Source organism: Pinus tabuliformis, chromosome 1_2 (genome assembly GCF_031772625.1).
Source record: "Pinus tabuliformis cultivar Carrire ecotype Pingquan chromosome 1_2, CPIR1, whole genome shotgun sequence".
In the NCBI taxonomy this organism is placed as follows: domain Eukaryota; kingdom Viridiplantae; phylum Streptophyta; class Pinopsida; order Pinales; family Pinaceae; genus Pinus; species Pinus tabuliformis.
In genome coordinates, this window is record NC_142298.1 from 753,659,554 (window position 1) to 753,679,473 (window position 19,920).

At 34.0% G+C, this 19,920-nt stretch overlaps 1 pseudogene; it reads left to right on the plus strand.

The window, feature by feature from the left end:
• The first annotated feature begins 11,421 nt into the window (after window positions 1-11,421).
• LOC149207969 (cytosolic sulfotransferase 5 pseudogene) lies at window positions 11,422-18,549 on the plus strand (annotated as a pseudogene).
• Window positions 18,550-19,920: the final 1,371 nt, after the last annotated feature.

The window sequence follows — 19,920 nt, forward strand, 5'->3', positions numbered from 1 at the left end:
CGTGGAGGGTTAACTATAATGATATCCATGATAGATGTGTGAAGATTCAAAATAGGATGTGAGGACTCAGCTTGTCAATTGGCCCTCCTTCTAGCGCCAGAAATGTTGACAGTGTTGGACCCACCATGTTAGGTGATCTCCCCGGTAAGAAGTCTCAGCTAGACCTCAGATCATTTGGAGTAGGAGTCCCAGAACTGGGTAGTATGGTATCACCTTGACTATGGTTGTGCGCAGAGGTAAGTAAGATGTCCTTGTTGGTAGCAAGGGTGTGACCTTGCGGCAAGTCAAGGTAGGTGCATGAAAGGCTCTAACACACGAAAGGGGGGAAGAGTGCGCACCTTAGAAACCTGTGATCGCACGCATCTTGAAAGGGAACACATAAGCATAAAGACATCACGAGATGGAAAACAGGATATCCAACTATCCAAAGTGATGGGTTATATCAATAACACACTTCGATAAGATTCATACAAACACATACAAATTAGTCCATGCATACATGCGTAGATTACAGCTACATACATCATTAAAGTAACTAGGATAGCCGAACTACAAAAACAATATATGCATGAAACGTGTTGGCTCTGTTATATTAAAAGAGTGAAAGATCCAATCATACATACAACCATGACTTCCACTAGCCCCGATAGTGGAACATTACAGTCATTGTCGCCTGTTCCTCCAAAGAGATGTACTAGCTCTGCACTATGGAGAAGCCAAGGCTCATTACAATACACTCCAAGCTTTCTCTAAGTTATACCAATAGAAATATTGGCCCCCAAGAGCCTGTATAATGAGTTATGAGGTTCTATAAATAGCAAAAGGGGGGTGACCCTTGACATTCCCCTTTGTGACTCTTCACCTACCCTCAAGACTCTTCAACTTACACATCACTATTACATTTTACTATTGACACTTGGTCTTTCACTTTTACAACAGGTTTACATTACAATCTGCACATGCACCCATGTGAGACAAAATAGGCATGAGTAAGCCATGCAAGACATCACTAAGACTCGGACGGCTGTGGGAAGACTAACTCTTCAACATCCTCTCGATGATCGACGGTGGCAAACTGATGCCAAGATAGGTAGTCTGTTATGGTGTCCGTGTGCTCTATGGTGACATCCTTCTGAAAACAAACTCTTGCCTCCATTGCATCTGGGTACAATTATTTGGCAACTCTATCCAACTCATCAGATAACATGCACATCATTGCCTTGAGTGTGGCCGAACGAGCGATATACTAGTGCATAGTGTCTGCGCTCATCTGCAAGTCTGCATTGGTGGCTATGTGCATCAACTGAACAAAGTACATGTCCAACTCTAGTCAGACTTGATTCTTTGCCTTCGCCTTAGTGAATGTTCCAATTGATGGGATCACATGTGTGCGCACAATGACATCCATGCTCCTAAACACTCATGCATTTGAAGCCTGCAAGACAAGTTGGTGATGAGTTGGGGGAGTTCCTCATGGTTCTGGATTTGACTCTAGATGCATGCCTTCAACTCCACTACCTTTGGCTTCATCATCTTCAGCAAGTGAAATGGGCCCCCCTTGTACCTCATTGTCCATATATTCATGGGATCAATAGTAGGATGTAGATCTGACAAGATGCGTGCTCTCCAAGCACAGTGCTACTACCAACAGTTGAGATGGAAAATTGACTTATGCAGGGTGTACAACTCCCGCATGGATTTCTCGAGAGATCATACTTCATCTAGTATCGCTCTCCTCAACTCTGCTCTGGTGGATGTTGTAACTTGCTCTTCTCCCTGCTTGGCCACTTGTAGCTCCTTAGCCATGCGCTTATTCGCAGCTATCAAGAATCTAACACTTGAGCTAGTGGCTGTGACATATGCCTTGGTAGCATCGACCAATGCAGCTGGATGTCTGCGCACATCAAACACAATCACTCGTTCTTCAAACTACGCAAGAGATACATGGGCATCCAGAGTGGGCAATCTTCGCAACTACACAACTCTCTGTTGTGATTTGTCGAAATATATGTTGTGCACATTCGCTTCCGAATTATCCTCAAGAATTTCAATGTCTACTTAATCGCTTAGGACTTGCTCTACTTCTGTATTTGGTGAAGATTGTGGATTGACCTCTTGGTTTTGAGGCATGAGGTCAATGTCCTGATCTAACTCGGGTTAAACCATATCAGTGTCCATCTACTCTAGCATCCGTTCAATCTCCTAAGAAAAGTCCTTCTCCTATGACTTCTTACCCTGTCTACTCTATGCCAGCTTCTTAGATGAGTCAATAACTTGTATAGGTGTAGTTTCATCAATGTGTGCATGTTGCGCCTCCTGTTGTTCCTATTCCCATTGTGCTTCCTTCTCTCTTCTGTGTAGCTCTTGTTCTTCCCTAAGTTTCTACTTCAACTCCTGCAACTCCATTTATACTTCCTCCAGTTTTTGCTTCTCCCTCTTCCTTTACACGATCCTCCTATCGTGATGTTGCCTCTTATCCTCAATCTCCAAAGTTGCTCTCAAAACAAGTGGATCTACTTTGAACTTGCAACTTTGCTTTGTTTCTGCGATGTCAACAACCTTCCTCTTGCCTTTGTCAAGCCCAGGCCTGCTACCCTCTGCTACTGCTCATGATGCTTCTCTCTAAGATGTTGCTTCCTTCTGCACTACTAACCACTCTATATCTATTTTCATCGATTCATTGAACTAGGAGAAGTGATAGAAATATCTCCATGGGTCTTCCTCAAGCCAATGACAAGCCCCGTGGATCCAAGGATGATACACTCTCGCACAGTGTCCCTTCACTATGCAATGCGGGTCATATGGATTGAAACTTTTGGTGCCAAAGGTGAATCTCTTGAATTCCTCCATCTCGGCCTCAGCATGCTTGAGATTTTGGATCTCATACAACCCGATCTGCATGGAAACGCAAGATACCTACATGCAATCTAGTACAAGCCAAACTTGTGTATGTTGACATAGACTCTGCGGTCCTCCAGATTCTCCTCAAATGTGCCTCAAAAGGTGTCATTGATGTCCTGTCATTTCATCTTGATCTCTTTGTCTATGAACAACTTAGTGTCTTCATAGATGGGCAAGCTCATAGACACTTACTCGACTACATCTCTAGTTGCACTCTCAATGGTGTCCTTTGACCCTGATCTCTTGGAAGCCATTGTACCTGTACTGCTAAGAGACAAACGAATACCTGTGATACCTGGAGACAAAGAAACACTGATGGAAAGAATATTATCATCTGAAAACCAAAAGCAGTTGAGGACTGACATGCAACACATCAGGTGACTGACTGGCAAGTTTGCGCAATTTTCATTGGGAGGTTGGGAGACTGACTGCTATAACTGCATAGAATACAACCAAGACTATTAGTGATCTGAATGACTATTGAAACTGTGCAGAGCACAGCCGAGGTTGGCCTACTAAGGACTAAAACTACACAATGCGCAATTTCAATCTTCTTGACTTCAACCCAGTCAAACTGCATCTGTGCAATTATGGGGGCCAACGGGGCACTGCCTCTCAGAATTGTGCAGAACAAGCTTGGGATGCCAATGTTGGGTAATCTCTGTGCAATTCCTGGGAGGAAGGTAGAGCATTCACTCTCATAAATGTGCAGTGCAAGCTGGGTAAGGAAAGGTCTGGGCCAAGGCATCCCATACCCGTTGACGAGCGACTGAAAAAATGCAAAGGTTGGATGCATGTGTGAAGCTGAGTGCAGACAAGAGTGAATGATCATGCATGCAAACAGTGAGTGCAGGATTCAATAAATGAGAAAACAAGTAAGTGTGTTAAGCGAGCTGCCGCAATGACGACCATCAATGCAGAAACAGTGTCATGCATGTGACAACAGTGAGATGCAATGAAAAACAGAAACAATGCTTCTACAAGCTAACATGCATTCAATGAAACCAAGCAAAAAACACTCACACAAACTAAAATACAAAAAACAACCGAAAAGCAGCAAAAGACATGACAAGCGGACTTACCTGGAAAAAGTTGAGCTGAGTGTGTTGAATGCTCCTAGATCCGATGTGGGATGCCAGAGCTCCAAGATCGAAGTGGAGAATGATCTCTAAAGCGTCAAATAAATAATTTTGATAAGATCGAGGCTTATGACACGCATGCCACAAATCTAGGAAAAAGCAGCACTTGGTAGGAGGTTTCTAAAACGGCTTTTGCATGTAACCCCCAGCTGCTAAAAATGGATCACTAAAATCTAGGGATGCTTTTTTTTTCTTTTTTCTTTTTCGGGAAAAAGGAGCCCATGCATGCAAAATCAAGATTGCTCAGTCTTGGAGGGAACCGATCAACTTAGGAGCACATGCAATAGACTACGAGCCCCAGAGTGATTTCTGCATAGTTTCTGGGTTAACTAGCTCTTGCTGCCCCTCAGGCTCTGCGCCATTTTTGGACTGAAGCCAAGGATGTCAATCAGATCTGCACAATTTTTAGAGGGAAGGTTTCTTGCTTGCTCTGCGCATTTCTGGAGAGCAACATGCTGCCTTAATGTTCTGCACAATTATGGAGAGGAAGGTTGGTTTCCCTCCAGTTCTGCGCAATTTTCCAAGTGAGCACAACATCTAGAAAATTAACAAGTTCCAGGATGTCAACTTGCGAGTGGAAGGAAAACAAGCTAGCCCCCACAAGCTGATGAGCCACAAAAATTCAACTAAAGCATAAGTACTTGTCAGTGCAAGACATGCTGCTAAGGATTGTTGGTAGGGAAGCTCCAAAACGAAGCTAGGGAAAATTTTTTGAGGGTGGTTGTAGCCGCTACAATACCACTGTAGAGGAGAAACTACAGGAAACTACCATGTCTACAAATTCATTGTCTTGTTCAGGCACAACAAATGGGAAAATCTAGGAGGCTGAGAAGGTCAAAGCGACAACATCAGATGTTTGAGATTTTTTTGAAATATTTGGAAACGAAAAGGAAAAATAATTCCTTCACATTGAAATGCATAAAATAATGTGTTGATGATAACATTATTCCCCTCATAAAATATGCAAAGACAGCTAAGGAGGCCCAGGACACCCTTGAGAGGAGTTTTGGTGTAAAGGGGAGTATTGAAGTTGAAGATGAAGGTGGATCTATAGTAGCACATCTATGACAAAAGGAAAAGTTTGGTGAATCCCACTATGCTCAGCCACAAGTGGATGATGATTGTAAGGAATTTTCATAAGAATCAAAGAAGGAGGACATAGATGCTCGTGAATCCCACTATGCACAACTACAAGTGGATGATTTGGTGAATCTAGCAACAAAGTTTGATGATGATTGTGAAGTTGCCATTGGAGTAGCCAATGCTATAGTGAATCCAACAATTCAATTTTCTAATGTTATGTTCGATCAAGAACATTTAGCCAAAGATGAATGGTTGCAGATGATGCAACATAAATATCATATCGACATGATGTTATCTGGTGAGAGAAGCCCACTTGAGCCTGAAAACCAAGTGGAAAACAACATATTTGCAGTAACATGGATTAGTAAAGAAGTTGAAGAGACAAAGACAAAAGGAGATTTAGAGAAGGAAGTGCAATAGGAGAAAGCTCTCATTCAAGAGAAAAAGGAAAAAAACCAAGGTGGTTTTGCAGATATTTTTAAACTTACCATTGATTTCCAATGTGTAGGTAAACATGAAAAATATGAAGAAGAGTTAAAGTTCCTTGAAGCATGGCTTGCAACTCCATTCCTTAATAATTTCTGCATAGAAGCTGCATAAATGAATGTTGAAGGCAACATGGATGATGAAAACATTAATGATATTTTCAAGTATTGGATTTTTGAAGAGATAAAATTGTATTCTCATCTTATGTTGCAGCAAATTGATAATTAAGATCACACATCAAAAGAAGACATATGGAAAAAGTCCACATACAAGCATAATTTTGAAGAGATAGACGATATGCATGCATAACCTGAAACAATGGAAGACCTGCACTAGAAAATGAATAAACTGAGGTCTGAAGGCTACAACAAAAATAAAAAGTTGAAACAATTTAGAGGCTACAGGATCTAAAAGAAAAGAAAAAGAAAAGGTAATTGTAATTTTGTTTTAAATTGTAAGACTAACTGAGTCTTAGACGAACAGACATCTTAATTAAGTTTTATGTGGTTGCAATTAAGGGGAAGTGTTGGAGAATCTAATTCCAACCACTTGCTAAGTGTCATAATCGTCCATTCAAGTGTCATAGTTAGTTGAGTTCAGTCTGGTTCAGTTGAGTTGTAGTTCAGTCTCACCGTAGTCATTTATTACTGGTATCTCCAATGTAATCGTATTTAAATTGTTTCATAATATTGAGAAGGGCGTTATGCTCCATGTTTTTCATTCTTTATCTCATTCTTTATCAATATGCACATTTTAATAGTTAATAACCATGCCTAAATGGCCTCGACGACCAATAAGTTGATCAACAATTTTGTCCAGTGCTCTTCTACCGAGTGCATCCTTCGTTGCGCTCCCGCTCTCCCCATTTCACCTTCCAATAATTATATATATAAGTGTACAAGAATGAATGAGAAAATGTATGAAAAGGTTTTTAAAAAGTTGTGGAAACAAAGACTCTTGATAGTCCTGTAATCGAGAGGTACTTGGTAGTGCCACTAAAGCATGGAAAAATGTAATAGGGCACAAGAGTTGAATTAACTCACAATCCCTTATAGAATGTATTATGGATTAACTTGTACCCCCTTATAGAATATTTGGAATTTGGCAATATCGTTTAGGGCAAGAATGTAATTTTTTATTGTTTGAAATGTACTTTTCAATGCATAAATGGATTCAAAACCCTAAAACACCCTTAAGGCACTTGAACTTTGCAGATTAAACAACTTAAACTTGCGATTCTTAAAATGTCAACTAGATTTTGGAAAAAAATAACGAGAAAAGTGCTCATTTAGTATTTTGACCAAACCCATTTAATATTTTGAATCTTCTATGTTTGTTCATTTTGGCCATTTAATATTTTGAATCTTTTATGTTTGTTCATTTTTCAAGCATATTTTCGGATCACTTTTGCTCCAAATTCAATAATAATTTGTTGGAATCACAAGTTTTAGTGATTGAATCTATAAGGATTTTTTATAGTGTTGCATCCATTTATACATTCAAAAACTCATTTTAGACAACATAAAACAATAATTCTGTTAAAAAATCATTCAATCTTGAAAAAAAAACTAAAACATAGAAGAATTAAACTATAAGTTGATATATTACTAGCAACGCTTAATTAAAATATGATTTTGATTTAAAATGTTTGAAATAACAAGTTATAAATTATTACACATATTTAATATATATAGAAAAAACTAGTCACTTTAATTTTGAAATTAATATTATCTATGAAAAAACTAGTCACTTTAATTTTGAAATTAATATTATCTATGCTTATCAAATTGATGGGTGAATGTTAGTGTGTGGGGGTATTTCTTTCATTTTTCATGTATATGTTATTTTATATTTTAAAAACTAATGGTTGTTCTTGCATGATTTTGACAAAATTTGGGTGAAATTTTTGGAAATTTAAGTTAAACTTGTCAAGTTTTATAATTTTAAATGTTCCAAAAGTTTTTAGAATTAAATCCATTCCAATTGTCCAATTCAAATTAAAAAATCTAAAAAAACATTGCATACTTCAACCAATCCATTTAAAAAATACAAATTTCTAAAAAAAAATAATAATAATAATGAAAAAAAAAAATTAAACACTATCCTCTCCATTTCCCAGCATATATAAATAAGAATAGAATTTGACGCCCATCAAAGATAGCGGAATAAAATTTGACACTCTTCATGAAATAATTTGGCCAACAAATACAACGAAAAATATATTTATAAGCGTCAACATTCTCTATTAAAATCATCCAAACTGGTACTAGAGTCAACAAATTTAACGGATATCTCTTATTTGAAATTCCTATGTTGTGAAATGGCGATTCCCAAGGGGATTTGTTGGAAACTGCACGAACCGAAAACTGGCTGGCATCCATGTTCCACATTCACGGGAATTTGTACGAATTAACTGAGACGTCTCTGACTACGAATTAACCTCGTTGTTTTTAGTCTGATTTTTTGGAAGTTTTTCTGGTTTAATGTTTCTAATAGTTTAATGTCATTTTTTGGAAGTATTTTCCGTTTAATGTTTCTAAAATCTGTTAGAAATTGATTGATATCACAAGTTTGATGGGTAATCTCTGGACAATCGAAGTGTCCCAAGGGTTTTTTGGATGGTGATGAATTTATATAAAGTCGAAAAATCAGTCTAAATAACACGAATTAAGATTTCACCTCAATTGTTTCCACAGAGTCCAGTAAGAAAGTCCAAAAAGTTGCACTAAAGACAACTACGGAATTAAATAAGACATCTTTGACATCCATGTTAGGCATTTATTGGAATCTGTAAGATTTAACTGAGATGTCTCTAACATGGCAACCAATATTGACAACAAATATAAAGTTTGCTAATAAACATTAAATGAGCCAAGGCCGTCTATATTTAGTATTAAATAACTTACTTGCCAAAATCCAAAATCCCTATTTACAAACCCCACTCGTTTAACACTCATTAACAACCACGCATATTTTTTTTTATTTTTATTTTTATAACAACCACGCATAACCACGCATATTTATAATATTATAGACTTACCATAAAAACAGGAGAAGACCTCTGAAATCTATTTGACTATCCATCCATGGACATAATTTCGCGAGCAAACTTTTTCCTGTAAACAGTTAAGACAATGAGTACGAAACCAAAGAATTCATCATCCATGACACAGCTCTTATGGTACATGGATGAGCAGGTTGGAATTTCTAAACAGAATCACTCGTTAAACTTGATGGTTTTCACATTTTTCTAGCTTGTTTTTTAATATTAAATAGAAAATTTAAATACTTTGTAAAATTTTAACTGTATTTAACGAACAAATCACCCTAACCGGTCAAATTTCAACATACGAATGAGTATCATTAATCCACCATGATTACCATAAATCCAAACAACCCCACATTATATTTATGTGTGCGTTGGGTTATATATTTTGAATTAAGTCAAAGGTGCACAAGGATTTGAATTTGCCCGCCTATATTTTATATTTCGAAATTTCCGGCCGGCTCTTTTTTATTTCAATTTACATGAGATAGTGGAATGGCCTTTCTAGGTTTCTGATAAGAACGAAAGCACCTATTGATCTTATGTTAGCGAAATGTTTGGACCGTGCTCAGACTGGTTTTTAAATGTGTGTTTTCAGTTTTTGGTTTTAAACTTTGGAGTTGTCTATAATGCGACTTTTTGAGATTCCGGTGACGGAATCCGGCGGAAGAAACTGAGATGAAATCATGATTTGTTGCAGTTAAAATGGTTTTTTAACTGTATATTCGGATTCAGCACCCTAAAAAACCCCTGGGACGGTTTCATTGTGCAGAAATTAACTATCAAACTTGGATTCCAATAAATTACTGCCGGATTTTCACCGGAAAAAATCGCCGGAAAAGCTTTCAAAAAGTCGCGTTAAAGACTACTCCTTAAACTTTTTACGATCCTAAATAACTCGTTGACCACATTTATAACAACCGGATTTAAATATGAAATTTTACTTAATGCTTGTAGAGAATTTGAATTTATTTTGATATGATTTTAATAATTAAAATTATAACTAAAATTAAATTATATAATATAGTTTTAATGATTATTATTAAAGTAATCTAAACCATATAAAATTGTAAGGAATTATCAATAAAATTATTGTAAAAATTTATGAATAGATATAAGTATATAGTTTGAAAAAACGTTGACAAAATCTTTCTCCATGGGTTCTTGTGAATGTTCTCTTTTGTTTTTGTACACATTGTTTTGTATCGAATTAACTTTATTAGTAAATTGTTATTATTATTCAAGTTTTTAATATTAAAGAGGTAATTTTAGTATTTTAAAATATTTTAATAGTTAAGTTAATGTATAATGTATTAATTAGTGTAATTTTATTGAGTTGAAGGTTTATTTTACAGCTGAGTATGAGGGGATGTGTAAGTTTTTTTATCTGTTTTTGCTTCTTTAAAATAAAAATTATGTTGTAAATAGAAAAATAATGTCGGTTTTAATTAAAAAAATTGAATATGGTGTAAAGTAACTAGAAGTAAAAAAAGAATGTGTGAATGAGATGTTTAAATCTTATACTTTTTGAAAATATTTCAACAAGCGATTTTAATAAACTATTTGAAGATCTATGTTAACTAATTTATATAGATATCAGCTTCATATATATCTGTATATAGGAAAAGAATACGGTTAAAATTTTTATTTGGTCATATATATACTCTATTTAGCATTCAAAAATATAATTTAAATAATGAAAAAGAACACAATATATTTTTGCACTCTAAAAAAATTTGCTTCAAATCTATCATATTTTTAAAACAATTAAATTTTTATAATATTATTTTTTCCTTTTATTAAGAAACTCAAGTTCTTTCTTCACATAAGATATTCAATTTTAAGAGTAATTTACATTGCATATTTTATAAGGTAGGATGTATTTTAGTTTCAAGATTGTTCTTAAAGATTTATTATTATTTTGTTGTGATTCAATTTTAAGAGTAATTTACATTGCATATTTTATAAGGTAGGATGTATTTTAGTTTCAAGATTGTTCTTAAAGATTTATTATTATTTTGTTTTATTGCAGAATGTTATTTTGTTGAGGAAGATGTCCATTCAAGGTATTTAGTGAGATAAATTTCAAAATTGAAAACTCATTATTTTATTTTATGAAGGACAAGGTATCTTATTTTTCTAAGATTGTAAGTATCCAATATCAAAGTTGAAAAAATATCGTTATTCAAAAAGAAAGACAACTAATTGGAAGCATCTTAGTCTCTTAAATTGGAGTGTGAAAGTGAAAACTTTATCATTATATAAGGAGGAGGAGAAGGCTAATTCAAAGTATCTTGGTCTCTTATATTACAAGTGTTAATTGTTAAAATTCAAAACTTAACATTAATATATTGCTTAGGAGTTAAAGTTGAAAACTTATTATTAAGTTATTAAAGGGAGTTGTCCAATTGTATTTCATTTTTGTGCTAAGATCTCTACCATTAACAAAACTAATAAAAACACATTAATTTATTTGTAAAGACACTATATGATTTCTTACTCACATCACAAGTAAACATTTCCAATACCTAAACTTTTAATTATTAGTAGACATGACCCTTCTCCATTTCAATCTTTATCCATTAAATACAAATTTAAAAAAACAAATTCACATGTATTTCTCTCCTCAAATGGTCTAATGTAACAACCCTATGGTAATAACTTGGCGTAAGTTATTCAGTTATGAAATAGTAATTCTTTTTAAAAAAGATTACGAATTAGTTTCAACAACTAATTCTTGTTATCCATAACGCTGTCAATTAAAGAATGACAGGGGAGGGCGCTAATGGCGGCCTGGATTTGGAAGCTTCTTGTAAACCAGAAAACTGGACAGGTGGTCTATGCGGAGGCAGGTAAGGATTTCGCTTTTCTTGCGCTACCTGTTAGTTCCATCACCCGAATTCTACGGGAAACTGAATGAGGTTAATCAAGAAAGGAAAGAAATGGATGGTATGCATGAATATGGTGAAAATTCATAGTATAGGGACGGAAGAACTATACATGATAGAGTCTCTATTAATGCGAGAGAGAAAAGGATGGACTGGTTCGTCTTACACGCTGCCTTTGAACGCTTGATAGACTGAAACAACGTTGGAGTGGAAAACTGGCCTTCGTAACCTGTGTGTTCGATGATGGTCGTTCTCCGAAACGCTGAAGATCTCAGCGCGCCTAACCATGCAACAGTACAACTGGCTATCGTTGCTTTCAGTAGAGGAGAACTCCGAACCCTGATAGAGTAATATATAGGTTTAGAGTGGCATCTGCTATCAGAATATGTAATGGATATAGAACATTGGCCGCGGAGCATCGCCTGGTTGCTAGAGTTGGGCCGTGACTCCTCGAAACCGAGGAGCATAGATATAGGAGCATAAATATAGAAGAAGTTGCAACCACGGGCACCCAACCCACTAGAAGGTTTTCCAATGGAAGACGGCGACGAAGATGTCGAAGGAAAGAGAGATAAGTTGACCACGTGAATTATTCTTTGGTTATGTGCAGTAAACGGATGTTTAAATTATTTGTTTTCTTAGTAGAAAACTTGTTGATGCATGCCGTTAGAAATGATTATTTGATGTATTTTCTTGGTGAAGAAAACATATGGTAAAGCATGCGGTGAAAGATTATCATTATGGTTATCATATTTATAGTTTGAAATTATTTGCTTATGCTTGTTTACTTGAACAAAGGTCTTCTCCGGCTACGGTTAAATCTGAAGTTGATTCCCTGCCCTTTTAATCTGATCTATGGCTACTCCTGTAAGGAGGTGCTACGGGAAAGTAACAGAAGCTTAGCCCGAAAACACATGCATGTAGTTATTCATGTATTTATGTTGTTATAGATCTGTTTGCAAGACCATGTATTTATGTTGTTATAGATCTGTTTGCAAGACCATGTATTTATGTTGTTATGGTTCTGTTTGCAAGACCATGGGAATACCCGTGTTCAGGTATTAATTTCAGACGTGGTTGTAGAATGCAGTTTAATATACAAGAACGACCAGGTTATTCACTCTTTTGCTGCTCTTTACGAAGACTTATCTTGGAAAATAGGAATCTGGTTTTGATTCTTCTCTTGGTTTTACACGAACTAATGAGTTAGAACTCTTAAAGAGAGTTATGCATTAGTAAACATTGTGGAGGTCAAGCAGTATTGTTTGGGTATATATGCTAGTTAAATAGTAAGTCATGCTTGCTTACGCATATGAGTGGATGCATGGGTAAAGCTAGGCAGCGTATTGGGTAATCTGTGGAATGGGAATAATCTACCAGACCAGGAGTTGTTAGTGCCGGATACATTTGGATGTGCTGGGAGAGGGGATGAAATTGATGAATGAAGGGGTGGTTAGGTGAGGGAGAGCTTTCCAAATTGCATTATATCATATATATATATGCATGTCAGAAGGATTGACCTTACCAGAAATGCTATTCGTTTTCGAGTTAATCAGGACTGGATTGACCAGTTACCACCTGCCTTTCAGGACCTTACCTGAACTAGATAAAGGAGAACCTGACCTTCTAGCGATTTGAGGGGAAAAAGGGTCAAGTTCGAGGTAGAGGTTCGAGGTAGAGGTTCGAGGTAGATGAGTTGTCCGATAGAAGCCGTTCACCCACTGTGCATAGAAGCCACTCACAGAATCCAAAGCTGTTCACAACAAATATAATCCAGAAAGAATCTCTTTCAAACATTGTTTATTGATTCTTTAATATGGTATCTAATCTTGTTGCCCAAGCTTGTTGTCAACAGCATTGACAGGAAACGATGGCAGTTGGTACCAACGAAAAGTGATGTTTAAGGTTGTGCACGAAGAGGATCAAGGGGCCATGCAGATGAGTTCGAGTTGCAGGAACATACATTGTTAGAACAATCATGCCACAAGGTTATTGTATGTGGCGGTATGTAAGTGAAAGATTACATGGAAATTATATTAGCTTTTAGCTAGTTATGTGATAACTTAATGATAACTTATTGTAATGATTTTATAACAATGGTTAAGGGATGGAATCCCTTATAAGCCATTGAGTGAGGGGTGAAATCCCTCACGAGCGTTTAATAATAAGATTAAACGTTTGCTGGTTTTCACCCTACGGGGTTTCCAGGGTAAAATGGTGTTCAAATGATGTGATTGCCTTTTGTGTCCATTGATAATGATGAGTCCTTGATGATGATGGTTCTTTATTTGATGTGACAACTATAACGTCTTAGTACATGATTATCTAATATGTTTAAGGATATCAAGAAATGGATGCAAGGATTCATGAGACAGTTTATGTTATTACAATGGTGGCGAAAGGTTATGCAATGGTTATGTAACTTATTGTCTTTGATGGCAATTTACTTGATGTAATAATGATTAGTATATCTACGGTTAATGATGAATTGTGGAGTTGTGAATTGATTAATTACTTGTGGTAATTGTATAAAAACTTCTAACTCCCTACTTTTACATGCGAGGTTATCGGGGTATGTGACATCTAACGTTGCCAGAGTGATCAATAATTGCTTTCGTTCTAATCACAAACCTAGGAAGCCCATTCCACTATCTCATGTAAATTGAAATCATAGTGATCAATAACTGCTTTCGTTCTTATCAAAAACCTAGGAAGGCCATTCCACTATCTCATGTAAATTGAAATCAAAGTGAGCCAGCTAGAAACTTCGAAATGAAAAATATGGGCGGGCAAATTCAAATCCCTATGCACCTTTGACTTATTTCAAAATATATAACCTATCGCACATATAAATATCATGTGGGGTTGTTTGGATCTCTGGTAATCACGATGGCTCCATGATACTCATCCATGTACCATAAGCCATGTCATGGATGATGAATTCCTTGGTTATGTTCACAGATTGGCAAAATTATGTTCACAGATTGGTAGTCATAAGCCATGTTATGGATGATGAATTCCTTGGTTATGTTCACAGATTGGCAAAATTATGTTCACAGATTGGTAGTCAAAATAGATTTGAGAGTCCTTCCCAAAGACTGTCTTTATGGTGCATTAATAAGTCTATAGCCTTGGAGATATTGGTTGCTTCTCCAACATAATAGCTTATTAAATTATATATTAATGTCATTTCTATTGTAATTAATAATTTATTTTTATGATTTAATTTAATAAGTTGTAGAATAGGTTTTTTAGAATTTAAATTTAATTATAATGAATTATTAAGCGAATTATAAAAATCAAATTTACATAAAATATTTTTATTAGTGATTATAAATTAAAAATAGTTAGTATTTTTAAAATTGATTAATTAAATTAAATTAAAAAATATTATATAAATATGAGTTATACTTTTTCAAATGTAATATTAGTAAATAATGATATTATTTAATGTTATTGTAAATTATATTATTTTTTTTAAAAGTATATTTTTTCTTATATAATGAAAAACTTGAGATGATTTAATTGTCAAACTAATAGTGGGGATAATTATCATGGAGTAGTCTAATTTCTAGCAGATTTCTAGTTCCAATTCGAAGAAAATTTTTGTGGTGAAATATTGATTTGTGTTGTTTAAACTGATATTTTCAATGCATATATTGCATATATAGATTCAACACCCTGAAAACACGTGTGGCATGTTGATTGTGAAAATTTCACACATCAAACTTGTAATTTCAAGAATTCCTTGTCCAATGCTAAACAAATTAGACCTAAAAATAAAATGCAAAACTTTTCAAAATATCTCATCTATAGGCAATGCCTAATTATTATTGGCTACTATCCGGTGATGCTCCTTAAAAAATAAGCTTTCACTCTTACCAATATATTTAACTTATATATTAATTCTTTTTATAATTGTTATTAATAATTATAATTTAAAATAAACTTATAATTTAATTAATTTTTGAAATTAGATATAATTATGAAAATAAAATGTTATTCGTTCAAAGTTCATATTCCCAAATTCAATAAAATTATATATTTAAAGTTCATATTTCCAGATTCACATAGATCAACCCAATTTTATAATATAATTTTTATCAAACATTCAATTTACACAATAAAACTAATAAATTCTTAATAGCTTGTTGATATATTATTAAACTGCAAGTTGATATATTATTAGTATCATGTAATTAAAACGTGATTTTGATTGGAAAATTTTGAAAAAACAAGTAAAAAAGTAGTCATTTTAATTTATAAAATTAATATTATCTATGCTTATTAACATTGAAAATAAGAAGCCTACGGGACTTTGGATTGATGATGAATGGGTGCGCTGTTAAGGCACTCCTTGTGATAGGTTACCGGTTCAAATCCCCCGTGGGTACTTAGGTTAGTCTTAACTAAATAAACAAATAAAAATAAAATATTGAAAATAAGAAAATATTTTCAAATTAAAATTGAGTAATATGATTCTTATAATATATATATTTTTTATTTTTAAATATAAATATAGTATATATTTAATTTATTGGATATAAATATGTTTGTTTTCGTTTTGCATGATTTTGAAGGAATTTAATCAATTTTTTTGGAAATTCAAGTTCTAGTTTTAGAATTTCAAGTATTCCCAGAGTTCTTGAGAATCTTGAATCAATTCTAATTATTAAATTCACAATAAAAAAAATCATAGTTTATGAGAAATCATTACCTACTTAAACTAATTTATTTAAAAAATACAATTTTCTTATCAAATTTTAAACCAAAAAATTCTTAAAATACTTTCCAATTTTTTTTTAAAATTAACCACCTAAACTTATCCTCTCATGTCCTAGCCTCTGTGACTAGGAATTTGATGAGCAAATAACAGAAGCGATTTGCCCATTTGGCCTTCTTTGTTACAAATACTATACATTCTTTGTTACAAATACAAGAGTAATCAAATTTAAGATTTGAAATTCCAAAATTAAGCATTCCCAAGGGCATTTGTTGGAATTTGTACGAACTGAAAACTGGCTGGCATCTATGATAGGGATTCGCTGGAATCTGTACGAATTAACAGAGACCTCATTGACATCCATGTTAGGCATTTATTATTTTTGTGTGACATCCATGTTAGGCATTTATTATTTTTGTCTGTACTAATAATGTCGCCGTAGTTTAACTAGTTGGAGGAATTGCCCAGAGAGTTAAGGAAATTCTGGTTATATTAGAGAAAATTTGGCAAAGATTTTTGTAAATCCAAGTTATAATTGTTAAACTTCAAAATACGTTTTTGATGGTGCTGAATCCATTTCCACCATAAAAACACTATTCAAACACTGCTTTTACAAGATTTTTTTGAAATTTTTTTCCTGGATTCCAGCCACTTTTGGCCGTTCGGGCAATTCCTCAGCTGGGTAGACGACTCCAATAACTTCTATCTCCACAATAATTAATAATTTATTTTTGAAGATTTAATTTAATAAGTTTTTGAATAAAATTCTTAAAATTTTAATTTAATTATATATAATTATTAAGTGGATAATAAAAATAAAAATTATTAAACAGATAATTTTTAAGTAGATAATAGAAAAATTATTAAATAGAAATTAGAAATAAATGTGATGATGTTTGAAGTGCCACATTTATATGAAAACTATATATATCAAGTGCCACATTTATATATCAGAAAATTATATAATTAAAAACGACCCCATAAACTTATTAATATAATCTGGTAATATATACTCACTTTCAAATTTATACTTGTTTAAGTCTAATGATCGAACAAATCTAACGGTCAAACATATACATATACAGCCCTACCACATTAATGATTTTAAAACCGGTTATATATTAATTGCCTTAGTATTATCACAAAGACACTACCGTCACATTCTATTACCTTCAAAGGCAATAATTGCCCTCAGTGGAGTTTCTTTGCCAGTTGTTTACTATTAATTGCTGGGAGTGGAGTTTCTTTGCCAGTTGTGAGCGGCGGCAGCAAGAAGAGGCCGAGATCATGGCAGCCGTAGAAGAAGAATCGAGTATGGAATTGAAAAATTCATCATCGACTGACCTCATTGCGTCCTGCGGGACGATGACCCAGAGGTGTGAAGGGTTTTGGATAGATGTCAACACACTCCCAGCAGTGAAGTTCATGCAAAAGGACTTCCAACCACGCCAGGACGACATTTTCTTGGCTTCGCTCCGAAAAACGGGGACAACGTGGTGTAAAGCATTGCTTCACACCCTCCTCCAATTTAGCAAAGAAGACACGAATTTCGGGGCTTCGGTGGATGACCGAAATCCCCATTCTTTGGTACCCAACATGGAAACTTATCTCTTCGATTCTACAGCTGAGCATCAACAGTACGATCTTTCCATTTTTTCCAAGTTTCCTTCTCCGCGTCTGCTGCACAGCCATTTGCCATTCCATTTGCTGCCTCCTCCTGTGAGGACTTCTGCTTGCAAGATTGTTTACATTGCTCGCAACCCCCGAGATGTCTTCGTTTCCCATTGGAAATTCTTCAATAAACTTCATGAAGACGGGTTCTCTTATTCAAATGGAGATTTGAGCAAGGAAGCTATGTTTGATGGGTTTTGCTCTGGGTTTTTCCATGGTGGGCCGTTCGCCGAAAGCGTTCTGAGTTATTGGCATGAAAGCAGACGGGATCCCAATAAGGTGATGTTTGTTACTTACGAGGACCTGCAAGCCGATTGCGTGGGTTGCGTTAAAAAGCTTGGCCTTTTCTTGGGCTGCTCCCCTCAACTCGTGGAGGAGAACGCTGCAATAATTGTGGAGAAGTGCAGTTTCCAGAGCCTGTCAACATCGGAGGTGAACAAAACTGGAAGAGTGTTGGAAAATAAATTTCGAGTGCCCAACCACAGTTTCTTCAGAGAGGGAAAAGTGGGCGAGTGGAAGAAGCATTTCACGCCACAGATGGAGGAGCGTATTTATTTAGAGATCGAGCAGAAATTGAACAACGAAGGCCTCCATTTCAGATATAGTTTATAGAAAGCCATTATATTACTGATCTTTTTCCATATGTTATTATATGACTCTCATCTACTTTTGCTTATTAGATAGGCATCGTCGAGTCTGCTCGAGTGGTTCGATGAAAGTGTCTCTAATTGTGCGGGTGGTTCGATGAAAGTGTCTTTAATTGCGTGGGTTTAGTGTTTAAGTCTTCAAATTTATCAAAAAAATTATCTATGATGTAATAGTGAAAGTCATTTTTTTCAATTAGTCATTTTCTAAAAATTCTCATTATTGTCAAACAAAAATGGTAAAAAATGTGTTGAAGTTCTAGTATTATGCAGTGGTGCAGTTGTTTGCTATTAATACATATCATAAATGATATGGTAAAAGACTTTGTCTCTCCTTTATTCACACAGATTTGATTGAAATAAATTTATGGTAAAACAAAAATATGAAGAAAAAAAATAGGTGTTGATTTTTTAGTATTATGTAATGGTGTATTTGTTTGTTATTAATATATATTATGGTAAAAGATTGTTTTACTCATTCTCTTATTGAGTTTAAAGGCTTATTCTACAATCCAGTATGAAAGGATGTGCAAGTATTTCAGCTCATCTATTCTCTTTTAAAATAAAAATAAAAATAAAAATAGAAATTAGAAATTATGTTTTAAATTGAAAAATAATATCCACTATAATAAAAATAATGAATGTAAAATAATTGGAAGTAAAAAAAATGTGTGAGTAATATCTTTAAATCCAAAACTTTAAAAAAATATTTAAATATTTATGTCCATATGAACTTCATATATAATTATAAATACAAAAAAATTGTTAAAATAAAATATTTTAATGTTGTATAAAAAAATATTCAATGTGAGTTATCATAAAATATTTTAATACGAATTAATATTGACATATACTTAAAAATATATTAGTGAAGAAAAAACCATTTTATTTATCTAGATGTACATGTTATATAGAATATTTTAATGTCCATTACATATATATGATATATCACTTTCAAAAATTTATGTATAATTACAAAAAAAAAAAAAAATTTATGGATAAAACATTTATTTGGTGTCATATATTATATTTAATATTTAAAAATACAACTTAAACAATAAAAAATAACACAATATATTTTGCACTTTAAAAAAATTTGCACTTGAAGAAATTTGATCCACTCACTAGACTCAAGTTAAAACCATTCTTAAAGTAAATCTATACTAATTTAATTGAAAAAATAATAATAATTAATTTTTTAAATTTAAAATGAATTTATATAAAAAATAATTAAAATTTATTTTATATCCCTCGAAACTCTTTTGTTCAAAATTACTCTTGAAAGAGTAAAAACTAAAATAATCCGGCTTGTTAATGGTAAAAGACAGTATCGGACTTT